Source organism: Chiloscyllium plagiosum, chromosome 28 (genome assembly GCF_004010195.1).
Source record: "Chiloscyllium plagiosum isolate BGI_BamShark_2017 chromosome 28, ASM401019v2, whole genome shotgun sequence".
Taxonomy (NCBI): Eukaryota; Metazoa; Chordata; class Chondrichthyes; order Orectolobiformes; family Hemiscylliidae; genus Chiloscyllium; species Chiloscyllium plagiosum.
In genome coordinates this window covers 14,654,974-14,668,351 of record NC_057737.1, presented here as the reverse complement: position 1 = coordinate 14,668,351, position 13,378 = coordinate 14,654,974, and the positions used below count along the sequence as shown (strand labels likewise).

The 13,378-nt window shown below is 39.6% G+C and overlaps 1 protein-coding gene across 9 annotated transcripts in view; it reads right to left on the bottom strand.

Annotated features, from left to right (window-relative positions):
* The window catches only part of synrg (synergin, gamma), a 120,182-nt gene that overhangs the window by 57,473 nt on the left and 49,331 nt on the right, over positions 1 to 13,378 (bottom strand). The gene's annotated exons all lie outside the window — the stretch shown is intronic.

Below are 13,378 nucleotides of genomic sequence, written 5' to 3'. Positions count from 1 at the left end.
GATCACATTTTAGCATTCTAAAACAAGGTAATTCGGAGTAAAATAATAGCTAGAATCTATTATAAAAGATATGATAAACTGACATGGATAACAAGGATCTGACTGGGCATAGTCCACATGGATTTGTGAATAGGAAATTGTATTAGATGAACTTGTTGAGAATTTTTTTTTTGAAGATGTTACTCTCAAAAATCGATAAAGGAGAACTGACAGATGGAGTATACTTGGATTTTCATTCAGAAGACTTTAATAATCTCCCACAGGAGACCAGTTAGAAAAACTGAAGTGCATGGAATGGGAGGTAATGTACTGGCTGTGACTGATGAGATAGAAAACAGAGGGTAGGAGCAAATGGATCATTCTCACGTTGACAGGCTGTGACTAATGGGATACTGCAAGGATCCGTACTTGGGGCCCCAGCTGTTCACAATGTACAATGATTTGGAGATGGGGACCAAATGTAATACATCCAAATTTGCAGATGATACAAATCCAAGTGTAAATGTGTTGGAAAGATGATGTAAATGTGTTGGAAAGATGATGTAAATGTAAAGAAGCTTCGGGAGGATTTGGACAAGATTAGTGGATGGGCAAGAACAGTGCAGATTGAATATTACATTGAAAATAGTGAGGTTATCCACTTTCTAGATTAGTGGTGCTGGAAGAGCACAGCAGTTCAGGCAGCATCCGAGGAGCAGTAAAATCAATGTTTCGGGCAAAAGCCCTTCAACAGGAATACAGGCAGAGAGCCTGAAGGGTGGAGATAAATGAGAGGAAGGTGGGGGTGGGGAGAAAGCCTCCAGGTGTCTGGTGGTGAGGGAGCAGCGGTGAAGGAGGCCCAGAACCTCCATGTCCTCGGCAGAATGGGAGGGGGAGTTGAAATGTTGGGCCCCGGGGCGGTGTGTTTGATTGGTGCAGGTGTCCCGGAGATGTTCCCTAAAGCGCTCCAGACTCCCCAATGTAGAGGAGACTGCATCGGGAGCAACGGATACAATAAATGATACTGGTGGATGTGCAGGTAAAACTTTGATGGATGTGAAAGGCTCCTTTGGGGCCTTGGATGGAGGTGAGAGAGGGGGTGTGGGCGCAGTTTTGCAATTCCTGCGGTGGCAGGGGAAGGTGCCAGGATGGGAGGGTGGGTTGTAGGGGGGCGTGGACCTGAACAGGTAGTCACAGAGGGAACAGTCTTTGCAGAAGGCAGAAAGGGGTGGGGAGGGAAATATATCCCTGGTGGTGGGGTCTGTTTGGAGGTGGCGGAAATGTCGGCAGATAATTTGGTTTATGCGAAGGTTCCCCACCCCTTTCCTTCCTTATCTGCCAATGTAGTTAACTCAGCCACATTAGGGAGATTTAAACAATCCTTGGATAAGCACATGGATGATGATGGGATAGTGTAGGGGGAATGAGCTCAGAATATTTCACAGGTTGGCGCAACATAGAACAACAGTGCAGAACAGGCTCAATGTTCTAACTTCAGTTTATTGTTAACACAAAATCTATAGCATTGCATGCTTTTGTTTCAGTGAGAGATCACTTCGTTAAAATCAAAATAAATAAAAATATGATCGCTCAGTCTAGTTTTTTGTTTGGAATGAAACTTATCTGGTAATAACATCAGCTGGGATCGGACATAGCCATAACCTCATCAAATGGCACTGCAGGCTTGTAGGACCAACAGGCTGACTCCTGCTCTTTATATGTATATACCTCCTTCACGTTCTTCCCAATTTCAATCTCCTTGACATGCTTATCAATTTCTCCAATAACCTACTCAGCTCTTCCCAGATTTATCATTAGGCCTGTCATGCCTTCCCTTCATCCTAGCTGCTACTTATTCAGCTATTTTTGTTTCCTTCTATGCTTACTGACGTTGTTCCTTTTTTCTTCAAATTTATCTCCGTCAACACTTTTGTTTAAAAAAAACCCAAACTTGATTCCATCCAACTTACATTTGTTTACCATGTGATTTGTATTTTTTCAAAGAAAGGTGTTTCACAATCAAAATAGCCAAGAATCAGATTCCAAGCCCTCAATGGGATTAGGAAGGATAATTTAACATTTGGTTATAAAAATGCACTTTGAGTAGGCTTTTACAAGTCAGAATGACAGAGAGCAAGGCTGTCCTGGATCTGCAAACTGGTGTAAGTGGGAATGCACAGAAGACTGAACAAAAGGCTTTGAGGAAGATGCTTAAAAAAATAGGTTGGGGTTATCTGAAGGTGGCAGTGAGGATTTTAAATTGAAAATGCTAGGGGAGCAGTGAACAAACAGTAAGGATAGGAATGATGACTGAGCAGATGTTTGATCCATCTCCTTTTACAGCTTCTCCTTCTGCACAAATTCCCGTGGGTATTCTATTCATGCTTCCTCCTATTCCCCAGTTACATATTGCTATTGAAGAATATTTGCATATACAACTTCCACATGTCAGCTTTTACTGGTTTATTATCATTCCAGACAATTAACTGAAAATATGCTAGCTGTCTGGTGCAACGTCAAGAATGAGCAAGCACCTAAGATTCAGCATCAATAAACTCGGGACACTGCTTAGCTACTGTTAAAATCTCTCTCCTTCCTGCTCAGCTCCTCACTCAGTTTCAGCCTGGTGATATGCAAGACCAATATGTCATTCCTGGACTAGAATTAAGCTTAATAATCATGTCTATTCATCATAAGAATGCCTACTTCCATTGTCAGAACAGATTTGCCTAAATAGTACATCATCCACCTAATTCCCAACTGACCTCAGAACTCTCACTGAATGTATTCAGCACAACTGGTTTGATTTCTCAATGTTTGTCTTCCAGGTTCTACTGGTTGTAAAAATTCCACGTTATCCACAGGTCGGCCATTTAATACTTTACCCCACATCCCTGTCAACCAACTTCCCAACTCCACTGAAATGATTCAAAATAAAGTTTTGTTTTACAAAATGGAAGTTTCTTAGATTACACCGCCAACATGAATGTTCACCCCTTGTATTCAATTAGAGAAGGCAACCTGAAGAACTTCAGCTGAATTTCTCTGGAACAATACACAATAGATGATAGAAAAATCTATCCGTTTGTTTATGCAATAGAGATGAATCAATGACTTGAGCTTCATGTTAGTTTACGGTTGTCCCTCAATGCACCAAGGCCACACTAGCCTGGACATCGTAAACACACTGCTTGATGACAACTCTGCAGTGGAAAGGAAGGTGTGCAGACACTGTGGCAAGGTAACATAACAAAGCAGGATCATAATTATAATATAACATGCTTTTTGTGGCAATTGTATGCTGGCAAACACAGAATATATCTAGCATATATCAAATTACTTTATTATAAATAAAGAAGTGTTCTACAATCTTTGTGGCAATTAGTTCTGTTACAGTAGTGAGATTAAAAATACTGTAACAGGGATGTTTTTGTTAATCAAATTATGAAATGGCGCATCATTAATAAAAAATGCTTTCGCACCTTTTTTTCTGTAAAGTTCAACTTTTCCAGAGATTCAGGGTGTACTGGAACTAGACAATATATTAAAATGGTTATACTAAATGGAAAAGTGATCCATACAAGGAACCAGAATAGAGGTTTATCTTCAAATCGATAATGTCATCTGATGAGTTTTGCCTTGTTCAGGAATACCCTTGCTGCTCACCAGAAACAAAAGGCTGAACAGAAACAGATGCTGCCCTGTACACCACTATTCACAATTAATAATTTATTTGGATACACAGTTTTGTTTGGACAAATCCTTTATTCATTCATTCGATGTGGGCGTCACTGCACAGGCCAGCATTTATTGTCTATCCTAATTGCATTTGGATACTGACTGTACCAGTACCTGAGCAACCATGAGTGATGCTGAACACTGTACAATCATCAACAAATATCGCCACTTCTGACCTTATGACAAAAGGAACTTCAATCATTGATGAAGCAGCTAAAATTCTTTGGATCGAGGACACTATCTTGAGAAACTTCCGTGGTCATGTTCTGGGCTGACGTAACTGACCTCCAACAACCACAATAATCTTAGTGATAGTTAAGATTCTAACCAGTAGTCCTGAGAAAGTCTGTAGCTTTAAAACTTGTCTTTAAACATTTAGACTAAAATGTAATGCTGAATTATAGAACACATTTGCTGCACACCAGAAAATAGATAGGACAGACCGGGAGGCTCGATAAAGGGGGAAACCCAAGGAATTACTTAGATTAGATTACTTACAGTGTGGAAACAGGCCCTTCGGCCCAACAAGTCCACACCGACCCGCCGAAGCGTAACCCACCCATACCCCTACATTTACCCCTTTTAACCTAACACTACGGGCAATTTAGCATGGCCAATTCACCTGACCCGCACATCTTTGTGACTGTGGGAGGAAACCGGAGCACCCGGAGGAAACCCACGCAGACACGGGGAGAATGTGCAAACTCCACACAGTCAGTCGCCTGAGTCGGGGAATGCAGAAGATAAAAACATCTGTGCTCACCAAGTGATAACAGGATGCTCTAAGGCAATTAAGAACACTTGCCTTAGCATCAGTGAATCTGTGTATACAGGACACCAAGTGATAACATTCACGGCTGTTCCCTTGTGAAACCAATGAAAGTGTTTGATTCTGACCCTGAAACGAAACTTGTTATTATCAAAAGCCTTGTAATTGACGGTCAGGTCCTGTCAATTATAATGAATTCTTCTTACCCTTGCAAGTTAGGTAGACAGAGAAAAACATCTTTGCTGTTACAAGATCCTGACTTGAGAGTTCAAAAGAACACTAGAGAGACCATTTTAGTGCAGAGGTTGCTGAAGCCAGTAGAAAATTAATTCTTAGTGCGCACCTGCTATGGATTGAACTTAATTGCATTCTTTGAGACTTTATGATAATATTGAGTAGCCATTACCGATTATTAAATACAAACTCTGTAAAGGGTAATATTGATGAAGCTTTAACTTACTTGCTGTTCTTGCAGACCACTCTACAGACCTTACAGACTGCCCCACTGTCATTTCTAAATAATCAGATCTTATTTCTTATTTGAATTTGATCACAACCCTGGAAAGAAAGCATGTTTAATTTGAAGACTAATGAATCAGTTTAAATGCAACCTTACAGTAACATCTCAGCCTCAGGTACAAAATGATTTAGTGCTTAAAAAGCAGGAGTCTACTCCTAGCTTAGAAATTATTCTAGGCCTAACACTGAAGAGAATCTGGCACAATGTGTCAGGAAGCCATTTTATGGTCAAAAGTTTCCCCTGCTTGCTAAGAAGCCACTTTGTAAAACAATTGTATCTGACATGTGAGCTATGCAAAGTTACCTTATGAACTCTCCAATTAGCTCAGACTGGTACCTCTTTATGATAGGAGTTTATCTCGCTTGCAGGTGCCTAACTCGGTTAGGTATGTTTTTCCCACCTGATGAATGGCTTAGGGCCTGTAGGAGTGATTAGTCAAGCATACGCAGACCTGTCAATTAACGTTTCTTCCTTACTAATTATTGTTTTTCACTGTTATCTGTCTAATTAAGAACATGCAATGTTTTTGTAAACTTTTGTATAAAGGAAACCACTTTGTATCAGTACATTGGAGTAGCCTACAGGGGCACTTGGAGAGCTGGTACCCTCCTCTCCTAAGTTATTAGAACCTAGTTAGTTTAGCTTATAGGTATCAGCGTTATGTTGTAACAGTGATGCTATTGGTGAATAAAGGGGATGACTAAAATTAAACTAAACTGCGTTTTTTATTCCAGACTTCCAAAGAGTACGATCTCCGGGACGAACCAAAAGAGACAGGCTTACAGGTCTGAGTCGAAAAGGGATTCTCTGGGCCATCTCAAATCTGTACTTTAACAGGCCCTCCCTCCCAAAACTGACCTACGTGTTCCTTGATGACACAACAGGTCAAACGCTACCTTGACATCAAGGATAGTCACGTTGGCTTCCCCTTTCCAGTTTAGTTCTCTTGTCCACATTTGAATCAAGATTGAAATGAGGTCAGGAGCTCAGTAAGCTTGAGAGAACCCAAAATGAGCATCAGTGAACTGGTTATTGTTGAATAAGTGTGGCTTGATGCTTCTGGTGATATAAGAGCAGACAAGTGATATTTGGCCAGGTTGGATTTGTCCTGTTTTCGTATACAGGACATATTCCACCGAGCAATGTGAGATGTTGACTAAGTAGGCACCAATTTTGTAACTACTAAGGGTGCAGCTAGTTCTGAAGCACAAGTCTTTAATACTATTACTGGAATGTTGCCAGGGCGATAGCCTTTGGAGTATCCACTGCTTTCAGCCATCTTTAGATATCCTGTGGAATGAATTCAGTTGGCTAAAGGCTAGCATCTGTCATTCATGGGGACCTCTGGGAGGAGGTAAAAAGAGAAATTGTCCACTGGGCATTTCTAGCTGAAGATGTTTGTAAATGTTTCACCATTGTCTGTTCCACAATGTGTTGGACTACCCCATTATTAAGCATGCAAAAATGGAGCCACCTCCTCCTCCTGTTATTTAAATGTTCACTACAATTCACAACAGAATGTGACAGGACTGTATACTTTAGATGTGATCTGTTGGTAGTGGAATTGGCCATGCTAAATTGCTCATTGCGTCCAAGAATATACTAGTTACGTGGATTAGCCCTGAGAAATGCAGGGTTACAGGGATGGGTTAGGGAGGTGAATCTAAGTGGGATGCTCTTAGAACAGTTGGTGCAGACTCAGTGGGCTGAATGGCCTCTTTCCATACTAAGGATTCTATCATTCTAATGAAAAGTCTGTTGTCACCAGTGAATCTTTAATATTCTAACAGGGATGAGTTACAATGTTTCAAAATTCCATAAAGGTATAAACTAAAAACTTCTCAACATCCAAATGAAAGCAGATTTGATAATTATCTATTATTATAGAGTCTGCGATGTACAGCATGGAAACAGACCCTTCCATCTAACTCATCCATGCTGACTAGATACCTCAAATTAATCTAGTCCCATTTTCCAGCACTAGGTCCATATCCCTCTAAACCCTTTCTCTTCATATACCCATCCAGATGCCTTTTAAATGTTGTAATTGTAACAACCTCCACCACTTCGTCTGGCAGCTTATTCCATACATACACCACCCTCTGCATGAAAAAGTTGCTGCTTAGGTCCCTTTTATATCTTTTCCCTGTCACCTTAAACCTATGCCCTCTAGTTTTGGACACCCCTACACCAGGGAAAAGACCTTGACTATTTACCCTATCCATGCTCCTCATGATTTTATAAACCTCTATAAGGTCACCCCTCAGCCTCCGATGCTCCAGGGAGAATAGCCCCAGCCTGTTCACCTTCTCCCTATAGCTCAAATCCTCCAACCCTGACAACATCCTTGTAAATCTTTTCTGAACCCTTTCGAGTGTAACAACATCTTTCTGACAGCATGAATACCATAACTGAGTGCAGTATTCCAAAAGTGGCCTAACAAGTGTCCTGGTACAGCCACAACATAACTTCCCAACTCCTATACTCAGTGCTCTGACCAATAAAGGCAAGTGTACCAAATACTTTCTTCATTACCCTGTCTACCTGCTACTTCACTTTCAAGGAACTATGAACCTGCACTCCAAGGTCTCTTCGTTCAGCAACCCTCCCCAGTACCTTACCATGAAGTGCATAAGACCTGCCCTGATTTGTCTTTCCAAAATGTAGCACCTCACATATATCGAGATTAAACTCCATCTGCCACTCCTAAGTTACATCATCCCACACAACAAAAAGGACATGCAATCAAAGGTTGAAAATTTAACACAAATATGCAAGAAATTCAATTTAGCATTTAACATGACCAGTTTATGCCTCAGAATTTTTAGAATTAATTTTCAGGATATGAGCATCACTGGTAAGACAGACATTTCATTATGCATTCCTAGTTATCCTGGTTGACATGACTGATTGGCTTGCATTTGGCATTTCAGAGAACAGTTAAGAGTCAAAACATACTAATATTGAACTGGAGTCACACACAAGCTGCAGGTTTTCCTCCTAATAAGAGTTACAATAAACACTTTCTTGCAAATCTAAATATTCCCACTTCCTACTGTCCATCCTCACTGCAACAAATTTGTCTTTTAATTCAGTAAAACATTCAAACAGATTTTTTGGTCTCCTGCTGTGTCTCCTTATTCTAATAACTCAGAAAATGACAGCAGTAATTTACACTGCAGGGATTGGAACACAATTTCAAGAGAAAACCAGTTTCTAACTACTGCCATTAGTTTTCAATATTTGCTGTCCTATCCTGCCAATTAAAAACTTATGCTTTTGTTTTCTGTTTGTGGATGTAGGTGTCACTGACAAGAGTCTGCATTTACTGCCCATGCCGAAGGTGTAATAAAGCTACTAGAGTACTGCTGCTATTCAAGTGGTATAGATACATTCACAGTGCTGGTAGATCAAAAACTCTGTTCATGACAGCATGATGGCTGTATTACCAGATGGACTCCAGTGATTCAAGGAGGTGGCTCATCACCAACTTCTCAAGGGGAAATACGGATGGCAACAAGTGCTGGCCTCTCCAGTGAAGCATGTATTCGGGACTACCTTTTCATTCTCACTCCTTCCATTGAGGGGGTGGGAATGGAGGAGGGAGGGGTGGGGGGTGGGAAGATGCAGTTGCATTGTAACATTATCTTCTGTATTTGTTTGATGTATAGGATATTTTGAAGCAGAATTAGAAGAATTTATCAATTCTTAATAATTCTAAATACATTAAACCTAAAGCTCCAATACATAAGGAAAACATTACAGAATTTAAATGGCACAATAGACATAAGTGTTTTAAAAGGTAACTGACACACAAAAAAGCCATCACTCTATCTGCACTCCGATGAGGTATCTGCAAAGCGGTAATGTTTTAACCAGGTAGTTAACATGTTTTTTTATTGCATCTCAATCTCAGATTTAAATTTACCAATTACAATGACATCCACCACAAAACTACTCACAGAGTAGCTCCTAAACAGTTTAAAGCTAAAAATTCTACATGTATTTGTAAGTAATTCATCTTCCTTCCTGGGACCTGGGAGACAAAATGGTCACCTCAGCCAAAAGGTAGCTCCCCACTCTCTTTACAATATCAGCAAAAAGGCTCCTCCAGTTCAGATTCCCCCTTCCAACTGACTTTCAGCTCCAGCCTTTGTCAACCTGTTTGTGGACCACAGCTGCCTGCCTCACCAGTTACTCACTCACTGGCAGTATTTACGAAAACTATGCACTGCTGCTCCAATCACAGGTTGTTTCTCTTCCACATGCTGCTGATAGGCTCACTACAAACTTATCAGCAACAAGCATGGGACTGAACCAGCAGCTTCTTACCCTTTCTTTTCAATCTATTCACAAAGACAACTTTCTGCAGTCATTTTGAAGATGTTGGGAATTGATTCAACTGCCACATCTGTCTACTGAGTGTTGTTGCAGTGCATCATGTAATTGGTATGCAGTGCAGCCTTGGTGTGTGCAGGTGCTGGTGGGAATGTAGTTTAAGGTGGTTAATGGGATGTTAAATAAGTAAGAAATAAGAAAGACTGCTTTCTCTGAGGAGTAAGCTTCTTGATCACTGTTGGAGCACACTCATCTAGGCAACTGGGTAGCATTTCATCACTCTCCTGGCATGTGCCTTGTGAGAAGACCCTGTGCCTTGTTTTTAATTTTAATGCATGAAACTTCTTCTACTCAGTGAAAAGTAATAAGGCTCTGAATTTTAATACTATTGCAGGATACCTTGGCTGTAAACTCATTTCATCGTGAAATTGCACAGTTACTTCTAAGTAACAAATTAGTTTGGAGGTGGTGTGCAGTTAAATGTATGCAGCATTTCCAATCTCTGCCCTAGTGTCAGTGTTTATACAAGAGGTCCAGTTACTTTTTTGCCCAACAGTAACCTCAAACTATTGATGGTGCATGTTTAGCAGTAGTAATGCTGTTGAATGACAAGGAGGAAACACAGTTAAGTAACAAGGAGGGTAATCTACAGGAACTCACATTCTGCTCCTACAATCTTTTCAAATTTAAAAGTTGGCATTTCCTAACCACTGGCTTATGTAATCGCCTTGTCTGCTACAGCGACGATCTTTATTTAGAGCTTTGATCTGGAACCCAGATATCTTAAAACATAATTAAAAAGCTGCACTGTTGATAGCTGTTCAATGGAAAAAACTGCACACATTCTGTTCCATGGATCTAAACATATTATTTAATGAAGTGAGTATAGGGGGAAGAGACAGAGAGAGAGCACATGCGCGCAAGTGAGGAGGAAGTGGACTGGAAAGGTGGGCGTAGGATAAGAGACGGTAAATGACAAGAGACAGAAGAGCATGTAGGGTGGGAAAAAATGTTGTAGTGAGTGAAAGTTTAAAATCTAATGTAATTTATACAGTATAACTGAACAAATGAGAAAATTACAGCACCAGCTAGAATAAATAATATGAAATATATAGACTGCGTGAAATTTACATGTTTTTGAATAATCCTTTACACTTGTCTTCAACAGTAGGAATTTTACCAAACTGCAAAATAACACTGCCAGTCTTCCAAGCACTGCAGCACTAGAGTTGTTATAAAGTATGAGAACCTCCCACATACAAGTGAACTGCATCCAACAAAAGGCCATGAATCTAAACTCCATGTGACCAATACATTGCAGATTAGAGATTTTATTCCTTTGTGTTTAACAGCTTGAAAACCTAACTTCTAAACTCCAATTTTTATATTCTCTCATAATTTCAACTCCAACTTAAAGAAACTATTTGTTACCTGTTTAAATCTCGTAAGTAAGCATCCCATTTTAATTTGTTTTAATTTCTACACATTAAACTCATTTTAGTCATTGAAAAATGATAGGGATCCCTATTTTTAGAACAGCTTAGACTACAGCCCATTGGCTGCAAATTTATTTGATCACTAAATCACACATTTCATTACAGCTCCTGAATAACAAAATGTTTAGAAGCTGGTGTGCAATTATAAAACAAAACCAGATATTAGGAAAGCAAATGGTATTTCATTGCAAAATGTTGAGGTGTAATTTGTAATGTGCACTATGCCAATCACGTAAAAGGTTAGTGCATTAGCTATGTCCAAAATATACATGAAAGATCGGACTGAGGCACTTTTGGAGTTGCTAAGGTATAGAAGATAAATCATTCTACTGTAGCTGGTCTTTGTGTTTTTAAATACTGGAATAAAGAATACCTTCGCTTAGTCTTTCAAATGGTTTCTGCAACTAATCATTAGCCAGAGATCAATATTTTCAAAGCTGTAAAAAGAAACGGTCACCCATTGTTATTCTTGCATTCTACTGGCACCAGTCTACTAAAAGCTCAGATGGAGCTCTGGTCATTTTTTTCCTTTTATGAAAGTATATGCTGACTTTAAGAAAGCAATTTTTAAATAAATGCTGTTATTCTTTAAAAAAAATCTCTTTCTGAAAAGCACATTCCACACCAGCAGGGAATGCCAAAGCCAGTGAAACATTTTTGAAGGACAGTTATCATTGTTTTGTAGCCAATCTGTGCACAGTGAGGTCCATGAACAATTATTATTACACATTTACTCCTCATCTACGTTTAAACATCAGTTTCTTTTAAACTAATCATTGACTGCACAATGGTGTACAATCCATGATAATGGAAAGATTACACAATGTAGTATAAATGATGCAGCAAAGTTAAATGCTTTGGCTGTTACGATCGGAGTGGTCATCAATTAAGGTGCAACATAAAGAATAAAGTTCAAGAATTTAGAGAGATTGGAAACTGGTTGCGATAGGTGAATGACGTATTGCTTATGCCTCCAACACTTGTAGTGAGGCATTTTGCAGGTAAATATTTAATTTAATCTACATCTAACAAACCAGGTGGCAATGGCAGCATAAGTGGTCTGTTGCAACAGCAGTAAGTGGGAGGTTGTACACAACATTGACAGCTTGGATGCCACATCTGCAGTGCCTGCATTGCATGAAACTTCAGCTCAGAGTTGTTGTGCTGGAATCCAAGGAGCAGACATTGCAAAGCATCAATGGAGGATACCATGCCTCCCCATCCCACCCCCAACCACCCCAATTTTATGAAAAAAGATAGCTAATGCTGCCTGTGTAAATGAAGGCAAAATCTGCAGGATACACAAAAAACTGACAACGGCATGTTAATGCAGAACAATATCAGGTGAGGAAGTGGTAGTGGTGACCAGAAGTAAAAAGGAAGCTGGTAGGGAGAAGACCATTCAGTCAGGGGAATACTTACCATACTCTACAGATACAAACATAACGTCAAAGGCAATGCTCCCTCTAATATTTTCTACCACTGTGCAGAACTCAGTGTGGCAATATCTTCCAGAAGTTGAAGCCATACATTGGATGCCAATTGGTGCTCGCTTCCCAGTGGCTATGCAGTTGCATAACTTAGAGAGAATGATGGTCCAAGGTTGTGTTGTTTGGCAGATGCTAGTTAAGGACATCTGCGCAACACAAGAAGATGGCGTACTCTGGTAGTTTAAATACAAATAAATTATTCTCAAATGAACAGTGTTACCAACCATTTCTAATGTATGAATGTTCTAAGCTCATTAGGACAGTTTCAAATATTAAGTCTAACTCTGCAGGTGCACTTAATTGCATACGTGTCAGTTTTAAATGTTGATGTGCTCTGGTCAAAGATTGAAAAACTCAATTCTACTTACCAATTTCCCCAACATATTTCCACAGCAAGAAGTCTTCACTTCATAAACAAAGAAAATATTTACTTGCTAGTGGAATTAGGTACATACTTCCATACTGCCATAAGAGATTGGCAGATCATAGTCTCGGCACTGTGAGCATTTGATTTAAAAATCACTCGTCTCAGTCTAGTCAAATTTTGGGCAGTCTTTCCAACTTTTTAAATAATCGACTTAACTGTTTCCTGATCACCATTCAAATTTAGTCTGGTATGTCACACATGCACGGATGAAACAGTTTATAACCTGTTTTAAATAGCAACCTGGTTATTTAATTTCTGGCACATTATTTCTTCCATATTATTTTAACATAATAAGAGCATATATGTTTAAATGGAAGTACAGAAACATTGTGGGAACCCTTTTGGCCTGCTTTCAAAACTGGTATTTGCTAAACCAGTCAGCAGACCTGGAAATCCTTCCTAACTCCCACTCAGCTTTGTCATATATTATGTTCGTATACATTTTTGTCCAGTGGGTTACTTGCATGTTACCATTCAACCCCAATTTGCAATCTGTTTTACCATCAATCCAACAGGCTGCGCTCAATTATTTTAACACAGGGAAAATTCAAGTTTCCACCTACATCCAGAATCAAGCCCAAAACTCTTGAATCCCGACTATGTTTTAAAAGTAGTTTTAAA